General features: G+C 54.6%; 1 pseudogene; it reads left to right on the forward strand.

Annotated features, from left to right (window-relative positions):
- LOC135877806 (voltage-dependent L-type calcium channel subunit alpha-1S-like) overlaps positions 1–19,397 on the forward strand; it is an 80,241-nt pseudogene that overhangs the window by 16,550 nt on the left and 44,294 nt on the right.

Genomic DNA, 19,397 nt, shown 5'->3' on the forward strand with positions numbered 1-19,397 from the left:
GGATCTCCCCAGCTGCACCAGTCCCCAAGCTCTAACCTGGGCTGACACTCAGCCCCTTGGAGCTGACAATGCTTTGACTGCCTGCCTCCCCTCTCTCCCTTCCCCAGGATCCGAGTGCTGTGCCACCGAATCGTCAACGCCACCTGGTTCACCAACTTCATCCTGCTCTTCATCCTGCTCAGCAGCGTCTCCCTGGCGGCTGAGGATCCCATCCGGCCTGTGTCCTTCAGGAACAAGGTTCCCAGGATGGGCTGTTGGGGAAAGCAGTTTGAGCCACCAGAAACGGGCAGCTTCAGGGGAGCTGCTTGCCAGGCTATTGCCTTGTGCCCAAGGAGAGTTTAGTGCAGGGGATGAGGAATCAGGAGTCCTTGGGTCTTTTCCTGGCTCTGGAAGGAAAACCTGTTCCAGGGCTGCAGCAGGGGATTCTGGGTTCTCATTCCTGGCCTGCCACTAACTTTACTTTGTGGCCCTGGGCAAGTCACTTCCTCTCTGTGCCTCACCATCCCAGTCTGTAGCAGAGGGATAATAAAGCTGCCCTGTGAGGTTACATTCGTTCCCCGCTGGGAGCTGCTCGGCCCCTGTGGTGCAGGGAGCGGTAGGGATGCCCGCAGAGCAGTCCATTGCCCTGTGAAGCACTCGGAGACCCCACAAGTGTGGATGGAGTTATTCATCAGAACTCCACAGCTGGAGATGGGCCATTGGGCAGGGTGCAGAGGTGGCACCGAGCATTCGTGCTCTCAGGCACTCGGCTGGCTGGTTCTTGCTCACGTGCTCAGGGTCCAACCGATCGCCATATTTGGGGTCAGGAAGGAGTTTCCCCCAGGTCACACCGGCTGGCATCTTGGGGCTGGCTGGTTTTGCCTTCCTCTGGGGCACAGATCACTTGCAAGGACCCGCTGGGTATGTCTCAATAAAACAAATCCCTGCCATTGCAGGGGCCTGAGCCATTGGTGGGCCCCTCGATCACTGGACTGCTGGCTCAGGTTTCTGTGGAAACCTCAGCAGCGTGGGGCACACAGCTGAGGTAAAATGGGACTGCTCTAAAAAACTGGAATCAGGACTCCTGGCTTCTGCCCCTAGCACTGCCACTAACTGCCTGTGTGATCACTGGCAAGTCACTTAACATCACTCTGTGCCTCAGTTTCCCCACCTTTAAATTGTCTTGGATTGTAATACTGTGGATGTACAGAGCCTTTCATCTGAGGACCCCAAAGCACTGTCACTAACCTCGTTTTACACATAGGGAAACTGAGGCCTGGAGAGGGGAAATTACTTGCCCAAGGTCACCCAGCTAGATGCTTACAGAGCTGGGAAAAGAACCCAGGAATCCTGACACCTTAGGCCATGGTCCTTTCCCAGAACCAGGAATTGAACCCAGGAGTCCTGACCCTAAATCGCCAGCATTAACCACTGGCGAGGCCACATCTGGAGCACTTTGTCCAGTTTTGGGCCCCCCACTACAGAAGGGATGTGGACAAATTGGAGAGAGTCCAGCGGAGGGCAATGAAAATGATCAGGGGGCTGGGGCACATGACTTATGAGGAGAGGCTGAGGGAACTGGGCTTATTTAGTCTGCAGAAGAGAAGAGTGAGGGGGGATTTGATAGCAGCCTTCAACTACCTGAACAGGGGTTCCAAAGAGGATGAAGCTCGGCTGTTCTCAGTGGTGGCAGATGACAGAACAAGGAGTAATGGTCTCAAGTTGCAGTGCGGGAGGTCTAGGTTGGATATTAGGAAAACCTATTTCACTAGGAGGGTGGTGAAGCACTGGAATGGGTTCCCTAGGGAGGTGGTGGAATCTCCATCCTTAGTGGTTTTTAAGTTCCGGCTTGACACAGCCCTGTCTGGGATGATTTAGTTGGGGTTGTTCCTGCTCTGAGCAGGGGGTTGGACTTGATGACCTCCTGAGGTCCCTTCCAACCCTAATCTTCTATGATTCTATGAACACTCTCCCCTCCCAAAGATGGGAACAGTAGCTAGGAATCCTGGCTCCCGGGCTCTAACCCTTGGACTGCTGTGCTCTGCCAAGGATAATCCTTTCCTGACTGCTGTGGGGGCTGGGAGGCTTAATTCATTAGTGTCGTAAAGATGCTGGTGCGAAAGGAGCAGTCACAGTGCAAAGCATGTATGTATTATTGTTGTATTTATTATTAGCACCAGGTGTGCAGTTTCCATTCAGCGGGCAGTGTGCCGTCTGTCTGCCAAAGCTCCCGGTTGTAGGACGTTCAGATAACATCTGGTCTCCCGAGTTACCAAAACCTCTGCCTGATTTTTATCTTCAGGTTCTGGGATATTTTGACATCGGCTTCACCTCCGTGTTCACAGTTGAAATAGTCCTGAAGGTGAGTCACACCCCATCTTTCTGGAGACGGTGCATAATGGGGTGATGCCGTGAGGGGAGCCGCTGATCGGGGCAGAGCAGAGGCAGGTGTCAGAAGTGGCTGCAGTGAATGGGGAATCTTAGATTGAGGCTGCTGCACACAGACAGACACTGGGGGGGTCGCTGGCCAGCCTGTGCCACTTACTGTCACCACTAGGACGGCCACCTCCGTACAGCTGGTCAGAACATTTTCCTCAAACGTTTTTCGTTAGTTTCTCCAAAACTGAAATTTGTCATGAAATTGTGTTGATTCTGACAAAAATTCCTGCCAAAAAAAAAGAGGTTTGGAAATGTTCAAAATGTTGGTTAGAATTTGATGTCCTTTCTTTTTTCATGTTTACATTATTTCATACCATGGCAGGAGTAACAGCACATAATAGGTTTCCATCAATACGAACTAGCAACTGCCATTAATGTACCCCCATAATATGCCCTATTACTGTGACATGTCATAATATAATAGAAATTAGGGCTGTCAATTAATCGCAGTTAACTCATGCGATTAAATAAAAAAATCACGATTAGTCGCAGTTTTAATCGCACTGTTAATCAATAGAATGCCACTTGAAATTTGTTAAATATTTGTGGATGTTTTTCTACATTTTCAAATATATTGATTTCAATTACAACACAGAATACAAAGTGTACACTGCTCACTTTATATTATTTTTGATTACAGATATTTGCACTGTAAAAATGATACATAAAAGAAATAGTATTTTTGAGTTCACCTCATACAAGTACTGGAGTGCAATCTCTTTATTGTGAAAATGCAACTTACAAATGTAGATTTTTTTGGTTCCATAATTGCGTTCAAAAACAAAACAATGCAAAACTTTAGAGCAGGGGTGGCCAACCTGTGGCTCCGGAGCCACATGCGGCTCTTCAGAAGTTAATATGCGGCTCCTTGTATAGGCACCGACTCCGGGGCTGGAGCTACAGGCGCCAACTTTCCAATGTGTTGGGGGGTGCTCACTGCTCAACCCCTGGCTCTGCCACAGGCCCTGCCCCCACTCCACCCCTTCCCGCGCCCTTCCCTGAGCCTGCCGTGCCCTCGTTCCTCCCCCTCCCCCCCCCCAGAGCCTCCTGCACGCCACAAAACAGCTGATTGGGAGGTGCGGGGAGGGAGGGGGAGGCGCTGATCGGCGGGGCTGCTGGTGGGCGGGAGGTGGCAGGGGAGCTGATGAGGGGCTGCTGACATATTACTGTGGCTCTTTGGCAATGTACATTGGTAAATTCTGGCTCCTTCTCAGGCTCAGGTTGGCCACCCTTGCTTTAGAGCAGTGGCTCTCAAACCTTTTTTACTGGTGACCCCTTTCACATAGGAAGCTTCTGAGTGCGACCCCCATTATAAATTAAGAACACTTTTTTATATATTTAACACCATTATAAATGCTGGAGGCAAAGCGGGGTTTGGGATGGAGGTTGACAGCTCACAACCCCCCATGTAATAACCTTGTGACCCCCTGAGGGGTCCCAAACCCCAGTTTGAGAACCCCTGCTTTAGAGCCTACAAGTCCACTCAATCCTACTTCTTGTTCAGCCAATCACTCAGACAAAAAAGGTTTCAAAGTAGCAGCCGTGTTAGTCTGTATCTGCAAAAAGAACAGGAGTACTTGTGGCACCTTAGAGACTAACAAATTTATTTCAGCATAAGCTTTCGTGGGCTACAGCTCACTTCTTCGGATGCATAGAATGGAACACACAGACAGAAGATATTTATACATACAGAAATAACAGGAGTACTTGTGGCACCTTAGAGACTAACAAATTTATTAGAGCATAAGCTTTCGTGGGCTACAACCCACTTCTTCGGATGCATATAGCTTATGCTCTAATAAATTTGTTAGTCTCTAAGGTGCCACAAGTACTCCTGTTATTTTTGCGGATACAGACTAACACGGCTGCTACTCTGAAACCTGTCATTATACATACAGAGAACATGAAAAGGTGGAAGTACGCATACCAACTGTAAGAGGCCAATCGATTGAGATGAGCTATCAGCAGCAGAAGAAAAAAAACCTTTGAAGTGATAATCGAGATGACCCATAGAAGGTGTGAGGAGAACTTAACATGGGGGGAAAAAATTCAATTAGTGTAATGACCCAACCATTCCCAGTCTCTAAAGTTTGTTTACATTGACGGGAGATACTGCTGCCTGCTTCTTATTTACAATGTCACCAGAAAGTGAGAACAGGCGTTCACATGGCACTTTTGTAGCTGGCATTACAAAGTATTTACGTGCCAGATATGCTAAATATTCGTATGCCCCTTCATGCTTCGGCCACCATTCCAGAGGACAGGCTTCCATGCTGATGATGCTCGTTAAAAAAATAATGCGTTAATAAAATTTGTGACTGAACTCCTTGGGGGAGAACTGTATGTCTCTGGCTCTGTTTTACCTGCATTCTGCCATATATCATGTTATAGCAGTCTCAGATGATGACCTAGCACATGTTCATTTTAAGAACACTTTTGCTGCAGATTTGACAAAACGCAAAGAAGGTATCATGTGAGATTTCTAAAGATAGCTACAGCACTCAACCCAAGGTTTAAGAATCTGAAGTGCCTTCCAAAATCTGAGAGGGACAAGGTGTGGCACATGCTTTCGGAAGTCTTAAAAGTGCAATATTCTGATGCAGAAACTACAGAACCCGAACCACCAAAAAAGAAAATCAACCTTCTGCTAGTGGCATCTGACTCAGATTATGAAAATGAATATGCATCGGTCCGCTCTGCTTTGGATTGTTATCAATCAGAACCCGTCATCAGCATGGACGCATGTCCTCTGGAATGGTGGATGAAGCATGAAGGGACATATGAATCTTTAGCGCATCTGGCATGTAAATAACTAGTGACGCCGGTGTTATACCAATAAAAACTAGCAGGATCTTATTAAAGGGGACAAGATAAAGATGCCACATTTATTATGATAACAATTTGATTTATGACCAATAACTAATATCTTAATCCTTATACACACACATTATACCTAATACCTATACACACACACACACACACACACACATCCATCAGATGTTCTGCAGCTGCTGCATAGTTACCAGTCCTGCTTGAGTCTGTGGCTTGAGTTTGCAGCTTGGGTTCGTAGCTTGTGGTGGCTAACTGGCCAGGAAAGCCGGGCACAAGGACGAGCTGGGTCTCTGTTGGGCATGCACCAATGCCCTTCCATGTTGGCAGCAGAATGTTACCCTCCTCCAAAGTTTTCCATCTCACCCATCCTTTTTGTAGGCTTTAGTTTGAATCCAGAGTCTATAGGTCTTGCTGTGTCACGCTGCCTCTGGGTTTGGTGATTGATCACCCGTCAATTGCAGACATGACTTTCGGCCTCGGACCGGGCTTTGATCTTCCTTCTATTGTACCTTTTCTTTTTAGGGTGGATTCTTCTTACTTTGTTAGGGCTTTTGTCTGCATCTTCAGCCGTTGGTGTTTGAACTCTATTTAATCAGGACAGGCTGGGGCTGGAGGTTGATTCCATCATCCATACATACCTCATTCACACATCTAAACTAAACTAATAAGATTACAGCAGGGTTTGCAAAAATGAAGGTTGCAGCAAGCCCTTACAAAATGGAGTAAGCGTTTTAAAATGGGGTTTGAATTACAATATGGCAAACAGTGAACAGAAGTTACAATATAGACAAGTATAATGGATGGCAAACAGTGAACAGAAGTTACACTGTAGGCAAGTGTAATAAATGGTGAACAGAAATTACAATACTGAAACAGTGCAAGTCTCAGTGATTTAAGCAGGAATTGGATTGATAGTGAAACTTACAAAGGCAGCTGACTGAACAGCTATGGCTCTTAACAAGCATCTTAACTGTTAATTAGCCAGTTATTGGGGTAACCGGTTTTATGAATGAATATTGTTTCATTCATAAAACTTTACTTATGAAGTTACATTAATAAAGTAAACAATTAAAAACAATTTCATTCATCAGTCCTACACCGGCTACAACAGTGCCATGAGAACACCTGTTCTCACTTTCAGGTGATATTGTAAATAAGAAGCGGGCAGCATTATCTCCTGCAAATGTAAACAAACTTGTTTGTCTGAGCGATTGGCTGAACAAGAAATAGGACTGAGTGGACTTGTAGGCTCTAAAGTTTTACATTGTTTTATTTTTGAATGCAGTTATTTTTTGTACATAATTCTACATTTTTAAGTTCAACTTTCATGATAAAGAGATTGCACTACAGTACTTGTATTGGGTGAATTGAAAAATACTATTTCATTTGTTTTTTACAGTGCAAGTATTTGTAATCAAAAATAAATATAAAGTGAGCAGTGTACACTTTGTATTCTGTGTTGTAATTGAAATCAATATATTTGAAAATGTAGAAAACATCCAAAAATATTTAAAGAAATGGTATTCTATTGTTTAACAGCAAGATTAATCAATATTAATTTTTTTAATCGCGATTAATTTTTTTAATCGCTTGACAGCCCTAGTAGAAATATTATTTTAATATAGTTTATTTTAAAACTCTTTAAGGGCAGCTGCCACTTAGCGTGGATTGAAACAGCTTCGCTTTTCTTTTAGATCAAAATGTCTCCTGTTTGTGTTGTAATGAAAGTTTGACACTGGAGTTACAATGCAAACAGCAGACGTTTTGACCTAGAAGAGAAGAGAAGATGTTTCAATCAGTGCTAAGTAGCAGCTGCCCTTAACTGTTTTAAAAATGCACAGATTAATCCATTCCAAGGCCAGAAGGGACCATTACGATCATCTGGTTTGACCTACTATGTGACACAGACCATAGAACCTAGAGAATGCCTTTAGAAAAACATCCCCTCTTGATTTAAAAATTGTCAGTGGTGGAGTCTCCACCACGTCCCTGGGTAAATTGCTCCAATGATTAATTACCTTCACTGTAAACAATTTACACCTTCTTTCCAGTCTGCATTTGTCTAGTTTCAACTTCCAGCCATGGGACTATATTATGCCTTTCTCTGCTAGACTGAAACACCCGTTATTAAATATTTAAAATAAAATCAATAGAATAATTAAACGATTATGTCATTTTACGACACCAGTAGTAGTAGTGTATGCCACAGGCATGTCATTAAATAATAGAAAAATAAAAATATTAAACAAACAAACAAAAAGAAATAAAATAAAATAAAACGAAACAAAATTTCAAAGTGTTCCAGAACCAACATTTTTCAAATCTTCCATTTCATGGGATATTTTGAAAATATTTTTTTTGTTCCAATCGGGACCAAAACCAAATGATGATGTGTCGAAATTTCCCCCGAAACAGAAATGCTGAGTTTTGACCAGCTCTGCTCCTGAGTCCCGCCCTAGACGGAGCAGTCAGAGAAGGCCCTGCGGGCCGTGCTCTACTGTGGCCGGTTGGGCGCCCAGGGAAGCATTTGTTTAGTGGCTGTCAGCCCAGTTCCTAGGCCACAGGTGTCTGCGTGAGAAAAGCACCGTCACAATTGGCAGCTGGGCCAAGAACGGGCTGTGGAGAATGAACTCCCTGGAGAGACTCCTGTGGGGTGGGGCTGAGGCTCGCTGGCTCGGTGGTACATGATAAGCTTCCTTTACTGTGCCTATTCTGTGGATCTAGAGAGGACTTAAGTGTCCAGGGCTCCAATCTGGCTTCTTTCATGAGCAGCAGTCACTAAAAAGAAAGAGGATCAGAGGTGATCTGTCCCGTTCCCATTAACTCCCCTCTGCTCCCCTTCAGATGACCGCATACGGTGCATTCCTTCACAAGGGGTCCTTCTGCCGGAACTACTTCAACATCCTGGATCTGCTGGTGGTTGCTGTCTCCCTCATCTCCATGGGAATTGAGTAAGCACCCGTTGTAGCAACAGGTCTGCCTGTTCAGCAGAGGATAGGGCCATCTGCTGTGCTGTCATCTACGTTGGCAATAGAGACGTAGGATTAGGGTTAGGCCATTGGTCTGTCTAGCCTAGTATCTCACCTCCAGCAATGACCAGTAACTGATGCTGCAGATGGTAGGGATGCACCTGGGCAGATGCAGGGCTGTAGATGGAGGGTGGGGAGTAATTCCCTCCTGATCCCTGTGACAATCAGCCTGTGCCCAGAAGCATGTGAGTTGGTTGATTCCCCTTGCATTAGCATTCATACACTATTCAGTGCCACTAAGTCATCCAGCCACGCTGTTGGGAGTAAGGAAATAAACAACCCCTGAGAATGGGGAGGAGAGGCTATGCCATGAATTGGATACGCAAGGATTTTGTGGGCAGGCACCCACTTCAATCTGGAATTGCCTTCCTCCTCCCCCAAGTTCCTTCAGGACTCCTGGGTTCTGTTCCTCACGGTGGGTGGGAATGTGGCCTAGGGGCTAGGGCTCAGGACAGGGATGTCAGCGATCCTGGGGGCTAGGCCCAACTCTGCTACTGATGTACTGTGCAGCCGCCTGCCCCTTACAGGAATGGTGGGAAGCGCCTGGAAGTGCTGCCCTTGGGGAGCTCTGTCAAACTGGATTGCAATCCCCTCCTAGAACACATGACAGCCTGGCCCCGCCAGAGCATGCTCCCGGCCCGTCCTCCTGCCCCTGCCGCTCTGCACCCCCCGGCCTGCCCCCTGCAGCACACTGCCAGCCTGCCCCCCAGCGCGCCCCCTCCCGCTCCGCACCCCCCAGCCTGCCCCCTGCAGCACACCGCCAGCCGGCCCCCCCAGCATGCCCCTTCCTGCTCTGTACCTCCCGGCCTGCCCCCCAAGCATGCCCCACAGACTACCCCCTCCTGCCCCTGCCACTCCACACCCCCCAGCCTGCCCCCTGCAGCACACCGGCAGTCGGCCCCCCCAGCACGCCCCTTCCCGCTCTGTACCTCCCGGCCTGCCACCCAAGCATGCCCCCCAGACTGCCCCCTCCTGCCCCTGCCACTCCACACCCCCCAGCCTGTCCCCTGCAGCACACCGCCAGCCTGCCCCCCCAGTATGCCCCCTCCTGCCCCTGCTGCTCTGCAACCCCCGGCCTGCCCTCCAAGCATGTCCCCCAGCCTGCCCCCTCCTCCCCTGCCTGTCCCCCCAGTCTGCCCCCTCCTGTCCCTGGCAGGTACAGCTCCCCTGCCCATGTTAGAGGGGCACAGGTGTTGGGTCTCCCCCGATGCATGGCTGCAGGCCGGTTTGGCTCCTGACGGTGTGTGAGGAGCTGATTTGTCTGGCCAGATCCCAAGCTGGCTGAGTCACCCCGTCTCCCCCCACCCTCCCCAGGTCCAGCGCCATGTCCGTGGTGAAAATCCTGAGGGTGCTGAGAGTCCTGCGGCCACTGCGGGCCATTAACAGAGCGAAGGGGCTGAAGGTGAGAGCAAGGCGGGGACAAGGGCCCTCCATAGGGGGTGGACACGGCCCCCCTCAGATCTGCCACAGGAATCCAGGGCCTGCCAGATCATGGGCCATCTGAGCAGGATCCCAGGACTGCACGTCCCAGGGCTCAGGCCACCTGATTTCACTCTCACCCGGGTGTTTTGTTAGGTGTCTGTGGGCAGCTGGGAGCAACCCATTGGTTTTGTACTAGGTCCCCTGGCTGCATCTGGAACAGCTGCTTCCCCTGCACACCAGTGTGGTGCCGGGTCCCCCGTCCGTGTCTGGGATGGCCGCTTCCCCTGGTGTGGTGCTGGGTCCCCCATCCGTGTCTGGGACGGCCGCGTCCCCGGCACACCGGTGTGGTGCTGTGTCCCCCGTCCGTGTCTGGGATGGCCCCTTCCCCTGCACACGGGCACGGCCGATACCCACAGCAGGTCGTGGTGCTGCAGGCCTGGCCCATCTCTGCATTGGCCTCTCTCTCTCTCTAGCACGTAGTCCAGTGCGTGTTCGTGGCCATCAAGACCATCGGCAACATTGTGATTGTCACCACCCTGCTGCAGTTCATGTTCGCCTGCATCGAGGTGCAGCTCTTCAAGGTGAGAGCCCCTCCCGGCCAGAACCCAGCGCTGGTATCCCCCAACCCTCCCTGTCCTGGGGAGAGCTGGGGTGGAGCTGAGCTCAGGGAAGTGCCAGGAAGTGGCTCCCCTTCGTTTCTTTTAAGAGAGGGGATTCTCCCATGTCAGAAATTCAGAGGGAGGCCGAGGACCATCCCCAGTCATCCCCTTGGGGGTACTAGCACGCTGCAGGCAGAACAGGGCAGTGTATGCATAATCTGTGCCCAAGCAAGGCAGCCCCATGGCCCAGTGGGAGTCAGCCAATTTGGGGGTCTCTTCCCAGCTTTGGTGCTGACCAGCCAGGTAGCCTTGGGCCAGTCCCTTCCCCACCTGTGACTCGGTTTCCCCCGCCCGCTCCAGCTCCCCACCGTGTTGCAGGATCACAGGTGTTTCCTCCTGACCACCCGTGGCACTGCAGGCAGGTCTGCACTTGCGCTGTTGTGCGAATGGATGAGGTTGACGTGACTCTTTGGCTAGAAGTGCTACGGGTTGCTGCAGCAGTGGTCTGGCCTTCGGGCCCTGCAGGGCTCCTAGGGGTTGTCAGTGCTGCTGACTGCGCAGGGAGAGTTGAGGGCTGGCACATCTGGCTGGGCTCTAACCACCTCTAAGGAAAGGCCCAGCTGGGGTAGGGCCCAGACGCTCACGGCCGGCACTAACCAGCCCCCTTTCAGGCTGGAATGGGCCGTGGAGACGCTGCCCCCTGGGTCGGGGCCAAGCCGTGGGGTCATGTCAGGATGTACTGCAGTTGCCAGCAGCTGCCCTTGTCCTTGCTCCCCAGGTCTATCAGTCAGGCCCCCTGCGGTTCACAGTACAATCCCTGATTCTTCTGCTCTCTGCTTAAACCTAGGGGAAGTTTAGCAGCTGTACGGATCAGGACAAGATGACAGAAGAGGAATGCAGGTAGGCGCCCCCTGTCGTCACTGGATGTACCTCACAGCCAGAGCGCAGGGACCGGGGGTGTCATTGCCTGAGGGGGGACTGGTGGGGAAGGCGAGGAACCAGTCCTGGTTTGTTGTCTCTTGTGCTCACAGCCTGTTCCCGGGAGCCTGCTGAGCAGAGGAGCCCAGGGGTGGCTCTCTATGCAGAGCAAAGCCTGCAGCACAGGGCAGTTTGCTCTAGGGGGCAGAGAGCCGAGGGGAGTGTTGAATGGCCAGGACCAAGGAGGAGTTGGGCTCGTAAGCCAGAGGAAGGCCAGGCCAACGGTTAAGGCACTAGCAGGGTGGCCAGGTGTCCGGGTTTTGACCGGAACGCCTGGTCGAAAAGGGACCCTGGTGGCTCCGGTCAGCACCACTGACCAGGCCATTAAAAGTCCGGTCAGCGGCACAGCGGGGATAAGTCAGCTGCGGCTTCTGGAAGCAGGAGCATGTCCCCCCTTTGGCTCCTATGTGTAGGGGCAGCCAGGGGTCTCCGTACGCTGTCCCCGCCCCAAGTGCCAGCTCTGCAGCTCCTATTGGCCAGAAACTACAGCCAATGGGAGCTGCAGGGGGGGTGCCTGCGGACAGGGCAGCGCGCAGAGCCACCTGGCGGCGCCACCGCGTAGGAGCCAGAGGGAGGACAAGCCACTGCTTCCGGGAGCTGCTTGAGGTAACCACCGCCCAGAACCTGCACCCCTGACCCCCTCCCACGCCCCAACCCTCTGCCCCAGCCCTGATCCCCCTCACGCCCTTGGCTCGGAGCACCCTCCTGCACTCCAAACCCCTCATCCCCAGCCCCACCCCAGAGTCTGCACCTCCACCCCCCAACCCCCTGCCCCAGCCCGGAGCCCCCTCGCGCACCCTGAACCCCTCATTTCTGGCCCCACTCCGGAACACACACACCCAGCCCAGAGCCCGTACCCCCTCCCACCCCCCAGTCCCCTGCCTCAGCCCGGAACCCCCTCCCATACTCCGAACCCCTCGGCTCCATCCCCCAGCCCAGAGCCCCTCCTACACCTCAAACCCCTCATTTTTGGCCCCACCCCAGAACCCGCATCCCCAGCCGGAGCCCTCACCCCCTCACGCATCTCAACCCCCTGCCCCAGCCTGGTGGAAATGAGGGAGTGAGTAAGGATGGGGAGAGCGAGTGACAGAGGGAGTGAGCGGGGAGCGGGGCCTGGGAGGCAGGGCAGGGCTGTTCAGTTTTGTGTGAGTAGAAAGTTGGCAACCCTAAGCCTGGGACTGTCTTGTGTTTTATGGAACGACCTGGAAAAGCTCTTTCAGGCCTTCTTCACTCATCATCAAAAGCAGGAGCAGAAGATGGCAGCCCCCAGGCATGGGTGGTGGGTATAAGAGGCCAGAGGGGTCTAAGCCTCCCCAAACAGACGGCCTGCCGCCTTTGGAGCGCACCGCTGCCAAAAGGGTGGGCACCCTGGCTGTGGTCCTGCCCGCACTCCACTTGAGCTCCCGCTCCCACTCATCCTCTTCCTGTCCACAGTCTGCTTGCAGGGGAGCCTTGCGGGAGGGGGTGAAGAGACACACGCATGCACGAGGGGTGAGCGGCCGGAAGCCGGTGGGCAGGCAGGGGAACCCCAGGGGAGGGGCCAAAGAGGCGCAGGCGGGGATGAGTGGGGCAGGAGCTGGAGCAGGGGCAGGGCCATGGTCTGGGCACACGCAGCCTCCCCAAATGGAGGAGTCACGTGCCGCCCATATCCCCAGGTGTTATGTCACCTTTGCAGGTCCCCTTTCAGACACCCTAGTGGGTGGAGTACGTGTCTGGGTGTATAGGGGGCTGCCCTGGGGCATGAGTCTCCCTGGCTGTGGAAGGGCAGAGCTCATTCCGGATGGCAGGATTTGCCATGCATGTGGTGGGATTTGCCAAGCTGCTCCAGCCTGCAGATCCAGGCTGCCACCTGATCCCAGGTACTCCAGGGAAAGGCACCAAGGGTGGATCTTGGTGAGGCTGCTGGGCAGGTTGTAGACGGGTTGTAGCCCTGGCATCCACAGGTGATCCTTCCTCAGCACACCCTGATTGCATGACTGCCGATTCCTGTTATTGTCAGAACTCACATACTCGGCCATGGTGCTTGTCGCGACCAGCACTGGCCTCTGGCTTCCTGCAGCTGTGAGTTCCCCAGGTTGATTTGGTGAGACAGTAATGTGCTCTGAGCAGCATGGAGTCTTCAGCAGGCGGGCACGTGTGTGTCATGGGCAAGGGGACTGGAGAGTTTCTGGGCCCAGTCCCCCGCTCGCTCACCCCTCGTCTGTAAATGCGCCGCTGCCTCCCATTCCAGAGGCAACTTCATCGTGTACATGGACAGCGGCCCCAAGCAGCAAGAGCTGTACCCGCACGAGTGGGTGCACAACGACTTCCACTTCGACAAAGTCCTCTCAGCCATGATGTCGCTCTTCACCTTCGAGGGCTGGCCGCAGTGAGTCCGCCGGGGGGAGCACGCAGCATGGGGGCCGGGCACTGGGTCAGGCTGCACGGGGGGAGATCCCAGCACCCCACTGGTGCTGCTGCCTGGCTGGGGAATGCCATGTGAGGGGACTTCTGCCGAAGATGGAGAGAGGGGTCAGACCCCCCCACCCCCAATCAGGGGCACAGAGGTGCCAGTGCAGTCAAAGGGGAAGCAGCTGTCTGGGATGTCCTGACCTCTCTGCTTTAGCTCAGCTGGACTGAGCCGCCCCCCCATGCAGCCTGGTAAACTGCATGCTCTCTACTCGCCACCCCCCCCCAGGCTGCTGTACAAGGCCATTGACACCCACACCGAGGACATGGGCCCCATCTACAACTACCGGGTGGAGATCGCCATCTTCTTCATCATCTACATCATCCTCATCGCCTTCTTCATGATGAACATCTTCGTCGGCTTTGTCATCGTCACCTTCCAGGAGCAGGGCGAGAGCGAATACAAGAACTGCGAGCTGGACAAGAACCAGGTACTCCCCGTGGAATCCCCCCCATGGGACCTCCCCCAGCCTGCAGAGACCTCCCTCCGACCCCCCAGTCTCCTCCCACCCCAGCCCCCATGACATGGGTAACTCCCGGTTCCAGGGATGCCCAGGCTCTGGGTGCGAGGAGCCAGTTGTACCAGAGCTAGGTGCCAGGGTCTGGACGTGGCTAAGCGTGCGGGATGAGTGCCAGCCGGACGAGAGCCGGGGTGCCCTAGCTGGGTGTGAACTAGGGAAGACCAAGGTGCAGGGGACCCCAGGCAGGAGAGGCCGGGAGCCCAGGCACGAGGGTGTGTCCAAGCTGCAGAGTTGAAAGACGAGACCCCCTGTTCTTCTGTGCCTCTCTCTGTCTGCTCTCTGACACCTTCACCGACACATCCAGGCTTGGCCACCACACTGGGAGCCCAGGATGGTTCCCATAAGCCAGGCTGCACAGACCACTAACTTAGGGTTACCATATTTCCACAATCAAAAAAGAGGACACTGGGGGGGGGGGGAAGTCCCGCTCTAGCCCCGCCCTGCCCTCATCCACTCCAACCCACTTCCCACCCCCTGACTGCCCCCCTCAGAACCCCCAACCCCCCCCACTCCTTGTCCCCTGACTGCCCCCTCCTGAGAACCCCCCACCCTAACTGCCCCTCTAGAACCCTACCTGTCCCCTGACTGCCCCGACCCTTATCCACATCCCCACCCCATATTCACACCCCCGCCCCCAGACAGACCCCCGGGACTCCCATGCCCTATCCAACTGCTCCCCGCCCCCTGACAGGACCCCCAGAACTCCCGACCCATCCAACCCCCCCTGCTCCCTGTCCCTGACTCGACCCCTCTCCACACCCCTGCCCCCCTGACAGCCCCCCCAGAACCCCCGACCCGTCCAACCCTCCCCCCCGCTCCCTGTCCCCTGACTGTCCCCCTTCTCCAACTCCCCGGCCCCCTTACCGTGCCGCTCGGCTTAGAGCAGGTGTCTGGCTCCGCCCCACCCGAGCGGCGTGCTGAGGCTATGGAGGAGGGGGGAAGCGGGGGAGGGGCTCTGGCCACCGCTGCCAGCCCCGCCGCCGCGTTCCCTCACAGGCGCACAGCCCCGCCCCCCAGCGTTGCCGGGCGGCATGGTAAGGCTGCAGGGGATGGGGGGAGCTGGGAAGGGGCTTTGACTGCCGAGGCCCCAATGCGAGCGGCGCTCGGCCACCCTGTCAGCCGCTTTTCGCTCTTTAAATAGCTGACCGGGGGAAATCCCGGACATTTTTAGATTATTAGAAATCCCCCCCGGACGGCTATTTAAAGAGCGAAAAGCCGGACATGTCCGAGGAAACCTGGACGTATGGTAACCCTACACTAACTAGTTGTGACGGAGCGAGACTCACCACCATGGCGCCTCCTGCTGGCCGTTCTGGAATTAGCTCAAATCCTTCCACAGGGCGGCCTCCTCCGGTGGTGTCTCGCTCGCCGTTACTCCCGCTTTGCTGTCTCCACCACTCTGTGACCCGCGTTGCTCCCCGGCGTACTCTTCTCTCCGCTGTCTCCCACCCCTTTCGGGGGGACTGGCAGTCTATAGTCCAGCCACTCGCCTCAGTGGCCTGCTGCAGTCACCAGTCTAGTCCCTTGCTCCAGGGGCAAACTGCAGTCTGTGTGGGCCACTTCCCTCAGGGCAAGTGGGGGGCAGCCCTAGCATGTTGTCTGCCCTTCCTCCGGGGCCTGAGTCTGGCAGCGGTCAGCCAGAAGCTCCTTCTGCTCTGCTACCCTGCCCAGCACTGCTCTAGCCATGGTGCTCCTAGGCACCCAATCCTTCTCCCTAGCAGGCCAGGGAGAGACTGCCTTTTGCTCTGTTGAGCAGCCCTTTATATATGGCTTCTGCTGGCCTTGATTGGCCGCTGCAACAAGCCACCTCCTGATTGGCTCGCCTCTCTAATGGGAGGGTTCTGCGCAGGCTCCCTCTGGCCTGCTTTAATCCTTCCTCCCTGTGTGGGGCAGCCGCCCCACCACACTAGCGTATTGGCTATGTGGGAGCAGCACAGTATCGACCCTTTGAGCTGCAGTGGGGGCCTGCCCCAAGTCAGCAGGGTGACCAGACTTTCCCGATATTTAACTCTCTGTCCTGTGTCCCGACCGATGTATGATGGACATGAATCCTGCATGACAGTCGTGGCGGGAACTAGCACCACTGGGAATGCCGGAGGTCCCTCATGCGGTGTGGCTCGGGCCCAGCTGCGAGGCCAGTGTGCAACGGTGGGAGCATTTTCTGCACCTTCTTAAAGGGAGCAGCAGGTCCCACTCCCGAGGGGGCTCCTCACCCCATTTGTCCCAATATTGTAGGGCTGCCAGGCCTCCGGTTGGTGCAGAGCTGGTAGGCTCCCTACCCAGATGGCTAGTGGTAAAATCTCCCTCTGGGTTCTAGGTGCAGGGACGGCCAGGGGACTCTGCGCATGCCCCGCCATGAGCACCGGCTCCGCAGCTCCCATTGGCTTGGGACCGCGGCCAATGGGAGATGCTGTGGCGGCACCTGTGGGCGAGGCAGTGCACAGAGCCACCTAACCGCCCCTCTGCCTAGAAGCCAGAGGGAGATGTTGCCACTTCTGGGGAGCTGCCTGATGTAAGCGCCGCCCGGAACCCGCACCTCTGCCCCAGCCCTGAGCCCCCTCCCGCACCCAAATTCTCTCCCGGAGTCAGCACCCCGAACCCCCTTCCTGCGCCCCAACCCCCTGCACCAGCCCTGTGACCCCCTCTTGCGGCGGGGGCCAGAGCAAGGCCTTGCGTCCCCGACCTGCGGCTTGCAGAGGGGGCCAGAGCCGGGGCCGTGCGTCCCTGACCCACGGCTTGCAGAGGGGGCCGGAACCGGGGCCATGTGTCCCCGACCCACGGCTTGCAGAGGGGGCCGGAGCTGGGGCCATGCACCCCCCTCACAGCTTCCTAGGGTTGTGCACTCCCCTCCCCCATGCCTCCGGTGTGCCCCCCCATGTGTCCTGATATTTTACTCTTGAGATCTGGTCACCCTACAGGTCAGTGACTGGCGGTGGCCTGCCAACAAGGGGTGGCGGTGGGCTGGGGAGCCCCCTCGGGAGTGGGACCTGCTGCTCCCTTTAAGAAGGTGCAGAAAATGCTCCCACCGTTGCACACTGGCCTCGCAGCTGGGCCCCAGCCACACCCCATGAGGGACCTCCGGCATTCCCAGTGGTGCTAGTCCCCGCCACGACTGTCATGCAGGACTCATGCTGCCCCCGTGCCCTCTCCCCCGCCCAAGGAAAGCTAGAATATGGCCCTCTATGGCCCATTCCTGCCTGGGAGTGCAAGGGGCTCCGGCTTCCCACCCAGACTAATAACTGGTTAGAACTGGGTCCAGGGAGGGCAAAGTCCAGGAATGAGCCGAGGGTCAGAAGCCAAATGCCAGAGCCGAAGGTGTGGTAAGCCACGGGCAGGGCTGGGGATCGAAGCCAGAAATTTGAAGCTGGAAGGGAGCAGGGACTGGAACAAGGGCAAGTGCTGCTGCAGGCAAGGTACCCAGTAAGCAGCCGCTGATCTGCGGTGGGGGCCGGGCTTAGAACCGTCAGGGGCTGTGACCTCTCTGTCAGTTCCAAGGTAGTGCAGATAGGCTCACTGATTGCTTTGCAGCGAAGTTAGTCAGGGACTAGGCCAGCGGCTGGGCCTAGCTGGTCTGATACCTGACAGCACCCCGCTTCTTTTAGGGTTGCCTCCCTGGAGCCCTTGGGCTGGGTTTCTTGGGGAGCCTGCAGGAGGTCCAGGACATGGACGTGTTCCAGGGATTCCCACAAATGCTCTTCTGGGCCGCATCCCTCCCCATCACTCAGCTATTGGAGTCGTCCCCGGACTCGGCGGGAGTCCCGAATCCGCTGGCCCATACGTTCCTCTTGGCCCAGCCCAGTTATTGGCAGAGGGGGAGGAGTAGCATGGGGTGGGAAGGGATTCTCGGTGAAAGGTTTCAGGAAGGAGATGTGGAACAAGGGGTGGACCTTGAGGGATTCTGGCAGCTGCAATCAAAAGGTTACCGGGTCAAGTTTTTCTGTGATCACAAATGGCCCTAAGGACTTGTGGTCCAGCTTCACAGATGGATGGGTGGATTCCAGATCCTGAGCACCTGAGGTTGTTATGAGTCTCATGCCCAATGTGCAAGAACAGAGGGAGTTAACCCAGGCGACCTGGGCCAGAAGGGGCCGAGAGCAGAACGCCCAAGCGATTGCTGGTAACCGTGCACCAGGGCAGCCTGGAGTCAGAGAGGGGCAGAAATGTTTCATCACAACAATTCTCCTGTGGAAAATGCTGATGCTGTTGAAAACGTTCCCTTCTGATGAAATATCATTTGGAACCCCCTCCCGCAATGAAGCGTTTGGCTAGCGTCAGCCATTCAGCCATTTTCTGAATGGAATGTTTGGGGGGGGTTGGTTTGATTTTTCATTTAGAAACAAACCACAGATTTAAGCTGACGAAGGTCGAAGGCGGCGGGAAACATTCCCGTTTTCTCAGAGCAAAACATTTAGATCGGCTCCAAACACAACTTTTGTTTCATGGGAACTTTCTAATTTTTATGTTTTCAGAACAGGGAAAAAAATGTTCAAAATCACAGGATTTCCTGCGCAGTGAGAAATCGGGTCTGGCCTGGCTCTGCAGGGGAGAGGGGCAGGGAGCGGAGCTGGAGGTTTTATAGCTGGGAGTGTTTCATAATTGTCCACGGTGCCACCTCTGCTCCACGGGCGTCAACGCTTGACCTTTTTCCTCCTGTTGCCCCAGCGCCAGTGTGTCCAGTACGCGCTGAAAGCCCGCCCTCTGAGACGCTACATCCCCAAGAACCCCTATCAGTACCAGATCTGGTATGTGGTGACCTCCTACTACTTCGAGTACCTCATGTTCTTCCTGATCATGCTGAACACCATCTGCCTGGGCATGCAGGTGAGGAGGGAGCAAAGCTAACGACCTCGCAGTTGGGTGGCAACCTTTGATCACTGTCCATGGGGCCTGGGGGTGGGGTGTCCAAGACCACCTTGCTCTTGGTAGCAGACTAGCAAGCCATCAAAGTGAGACTCAGGCTGGGCCACTGGTCGGGTGCCCCTGGATATCTGGGTTTGGATCTTGGCTTGGAATACTTCAGGCAGTTCAGCATCACTGCTCCAGGGAGGCCCCTCCTATGGAAAAGCCGCGGGTGCTATAGGTGAGGAGGGAGGGACGGTGGCACAGCTGTGTGTGAGTGCGGAGACGCCCCGGGCTGCGGATCAGGAGTC

This window comes from Emys orbicularis, chromosome 4 (genome assembly GCF_028017835.1).
Source record: "Emys orbicularis isolate rEmyOrb1 chromosome 4, rEmyOrb1.hap1, whole genome shotgun sequence".
Taxonomy (NCBI): domain Eukaryota; kingdom Metazoa; phylum Chordata; order Testudines; family Emydidae; genus Emys; species Emys orbicularis.